The sequence below is a fragment of the Sinocyclocheilus grahami genome, unplaced genomic scaffold (genome assembly GCF_001515645.1).
Source record: "Sinocyclocheilus grahami isolate Dianchi unplaced genomic scaffold, SAMN03320097.WGS_v1.1 scaffold226.1, whole genome shotgun sequence".
NCBI lineage: Eukaryota > Metazoa > Chordata > Actinopteri > Cypriniformes > Cyprinidae > Sinocyclocheilus > Sinocyclocheilus grahami.
In genome coordinates, this window is record NW_015505405.1 from 55,306 (window position 1) to 59,689 (window position 4,384).

At 37.8% G+C, this 4,384-nt stretch overlaps 1 pseudogene; it reads left to right on the forward strand.

Moving 5' to 3' along the window:
- LOC107597041 (solute carrier organic anion transporter family member 1C1-like) overlaps positions 1-4,115 on the forward strand; it is a 5,799-nt pseudogene extending 1,684 nt beyond the window's left edge.
- Positions 4,116-4,384: the final 269 nt, after the last annotated feature.

The following is a 4,384-nucleotide window of genomic DNA, read 5'->3' on the forward strand; positions in this document are numbered from 1 at the left end:
TATATATAAAATAATTTTTATTATTTATTTTATTTTTTATCATATCAAAGCTACCCATGTTTCACATGATTTAGTTTATTTTGTTATCTTTTTCTTTTCTGTAGGTTGTCTGCACACACTTGGAGTGATTGGGCCAATTTTTGGTTACTCACTTGGATCTCTGTGTGCTATTCTCTATGTGGACATTGGCTTAGTGAATCAAGGTGAGCTATACACCCACCTTAGTAGTCACTCACAAAAAAAAAATATCAAAAAGAAGAAAAATATTACTTTCTTTGCTATGACATGTACCATGGTAGTACTTACTCTTTAAAGTACCGGAGTATCATGTAAATACCATGGTACATGAATATAGTAATGGACCAGGGTAGGGTCAGAGAGTCTGTTGGGTCTGGAGCAGAGGACCACACTGTTTAGCACCGGTGGAGCAGAAGATCATGGGGAGCAAGAGGCCTAGGGAGATCTGATGGAACCAGAGGACTTGCAGGTGGCTTAGGAAAACCCAGTGGAGCAAGAAAACCCAGATAGACCGTCAAACTAGGATGACTCAGGGATTTTAGCTAAGTGGGCAATGAAAGAGAAGACTTGGGAAGATTTGAACAGGAGAGTAAGACTGCTCTGGTAGCTCTGGGAAAATTGGATTCTCCCGGGAGTCAGCAGAAACTGAATTAGGGAAGTATAGCACATGAGGACATGGAGCTGGTGGGACTTGGAGTCTGGATGGAACCAGTGCAAAGATGGAACCAGGTGAAACCAGAGGGAAGAGTGACCCAGAAAAAGATGGAACTTTGAGGAGTTGATGGATGAAATGTCATAGAGGAGCTGGTGGAATAATTCAGCTTTGGTCTTTGTGGCCGAAACGAAAGGTTCAATGGAACCTCCTGTTACCAGAAAGAATATCCCACAAGCCGCTTTAATGGTTGGAAAAGGGGACTTAAGGAAGACCTCACCGGCAGAACAGAAGGAAAGATGGTTGGTTTCAGAGAAAGAGATGGCCAGGACAAAGATCAGGACACTATATGTGTTTGAGATGGAGGAAGTGTTGTTTAGATCCTGCTGGTTTCATGTTAAAGGCCTGGTCTTCACACAGTTTAATGGTAAACCCAAGTGCAGTTGGGGTATTTAATAATTGCAAGTTAGCATAGTGAACAGGTATTGTATAATAACAAAAGAACCTGAAATAACTAATGGGATTAGAGGACAGCCAGCATGGGAGCCACACATACAGACAACAGATGAAGATAAAGAGTCTCTTTCAAAGAAGGAAGACTGAGATGAACAGAAGGTAAATAACTCTACTAAGAGTAGAGAGGTTCATGTGTTCTTTGATCAGAGATCTAATTCTAACTGCGGTGAATATACATGTTGTTCTTGATAGCAAGTGTGATTGAATAGAGGTGTGAGTGATCTGTAGTTTTGGGGAAAGTGGGAGAAGAGTGAAATGAAGTGTTATATATTACGTATATGGTGTAATATATAACAGATGTATTGTTTATTTGACTATTTTCTTTTCATTGTCAGAGAGCATGACCATCACCCCTCAGAACTCTCACTGGGTTGGGGCCTGGTGGTTGGGTTATGTGGTTGCTGGGCTGTTGACTCTTCTTGCTGGGTTGTTGACTCTTCTTGCTGCTTTGCCTCTCTGGTTCCTGCCAAGAGCTCTACCTGAAAACCCCCAAACCTCTAAACTAGACCACCCTTCAAACCAACACAAACACACACTCAGCATTACAGAGATAGCCAAAGGTATGTCAACCATCCACTGACCACAAGGGTTAGATACATTTAGAATGTAGGTCTAATTAAAGGACTTGTATAGTGCAGGAGTTGTATGGACTACTTTGATACACTTATGTATTTTTGTGACATTTTGGAGCTTTACAGTTTCAGTCTCTTTTACATTACATTTATATGTAATTATTATATAGTTGTATATTCCAAAAGTGGCCAAGAGATTCTTCATCAATTCAAATTTTGTGTGTCACAGATCAAAACAGTGAATAAAATTAGATTGTATGATGATGATGATGATGATGATTATTATTATTACTAATTATAAAGTGTTATGTTTGTTTTAAAATGACAATGATGCTAGTTTTCTAGATTTTGGCCCATCTCTAAAGTGTCTGCTCACCAATGGGATCTATCTCCTGTACCTAGTTTACAGTGTATTGGCATTCAATGCCTTTACCATTGTCATAACATACACGCCAAAATATTTGGAGCAGCAGTTTGGGCAAAGTGCATCTAAGACCAATTTTCTCATAGTTTAACAGCAGTCATATATATACAGTGTGTGTATATATATATATTTTTTTTTTATTTTTTTTTGGCTTGCTGGCTGGCTGTTTAAACTAGCTGTGCTTATATGTACAGGAGTCACGTCTATTCCGTCAGTGGCTCTGGGTATGTTCCTAAGTGGTTGGATTATGAAGAGGTTTAAACGGAGTCTTCTGGGATCTACAAGACTGATGTTCTTCTCCTCTGTAACCTCATTGGTTTTCACCATACCTTACTTTGCTCTCAGCTGTGAAAACATAGATGTCGCTGGGGTCACAGTGCCCTATCAAGGGTATTGTTTTATTTCTAATTATACTCATCTTATAAATTTTATTGCATCATGGAAAATATACACTTTCTGTCCATTCAATCTGCCCATTTTCCAAATCGCTTGTCCTACTTAGGGTCACAGGTATATATAGTATAATAAAATAAATCGTTGCTGTGGCAGATCTATTGAAGTTCAAGATATAAGCCGTGGTTTACTCACTTCATGCAATGCTGGCTGTGGGTGTCCTGACTTCCAATGGGATCCAGTGTGTGGACAGAACGGAGTGACCGACATCTCTCCATGTCATGCTGGCTGCAATTCCACTCGGGGGGCAGAGCAGAATATGGTGAACAACTTCTTTTAACTCTTGACCACAGATTCTTTGTCACATATTTTTATTTACTTATTTATTTACTTACTTACACATGTTTGTCAGACATTCCATGGCTGTACATGTATCCAGAACTGGGGACTGACTTCTGGGAACTCCTCTGCAGTGCTTGGACAGTGTTCACGAGAGACTAGCTGCACTAAAATGTTCTACATCTATCTGGCACTGCAGTCTCTCGCCTTCTCTGTGTACTGTCTGGGCACTGTTCCCTTCTTCCTCGTCTCATTGAGGTTCTGTTTAATTTGTTTCCATCATATTGTCAGGCAGATGCTCCATTTGCTTGTTCCATATTTTCATTTGCATTTATTGTATTTGATTCAGTTTCACATATTGTACAACCTTTAATATTTCAACAAACAAAAAACAAACAAACAAGCTGTGAGTTGGATCATCGTAAGATGCCAGGTTGGCAACCCTATTCACAATACATTGAGGCCAGAAACTTCATACAAATTTGTAGATTTGAAATGGGTTATGAGATTACATTTTATTTAAAAATAAAAATTGGGAATTGTATGGATGATTAAAATTTTTATTTTTTTTTGGTAAAAGTTTTAATGTTGTATGAAATATGTTCTTGCAGGATTGTGGATCCTGCACTGAAGTCTCTCTCAGTGGGTGTATTTCTGTTAGTTTTAAGAGTTTTTGGTAAGTTTATGTTTGGAACTGCTAATAGTGCAAAGCACTGTTTTTATGAGGAAAAAGTCAAAATTATTTCACAGATGTTTATATTTTTCTTGTCTTAGACACACATGAAGCCATTTCATTGTTTTTAATATAATTTCCCTCTTTTAAAAGTGGTATTCCTGCTCCCATTTGCTTTGGTGCTCTTATTGACTCGACCTGTCTGAAATGGGGCCAGAAGAAATGCGGTGGAATTGGTGCATGCAGAATGTATAACATTGAAACTTTCAGGTGAGCAGGTCTATTCTAAGTAGCCCTAATTTGAACGCAAAGAAACCCTGATTAATGTATAATAAACTGTAATTCGACCCCATCAGGTACCTATTTCTGGGACTGGTCAGCTCTCTACGGACAATTAGCTATACCCTGTTATGGATTGTCACCATAAAGATTAAGAGGAAAATACAGAATGATAAGCAAATGTACAATAATGGAGAACTCCAGCCCCATATGCTATGTGATCCAGAACAGGAAAAAACTCTAAAATAATGTTCTGCATCAATATATATATATATAAACTGAAAAAAAAACAGAGGAAGGACTGTCCAAATTGGCACATGGTGATTTCCCACCAATACATAAATGTTTTAAATATAATTTTAAATTTAAAGTTCTCACTTGCTTACTCATGTCATTACTGTGTTGCATTGATTAATATTCATAATAAAAAAAATGATAATGGCATAATGTATTAGTGTGATCAGTTGCTTCACTGATGATGCGTCATGAATCAAATAATTATTTTAATTTTTTTTTAC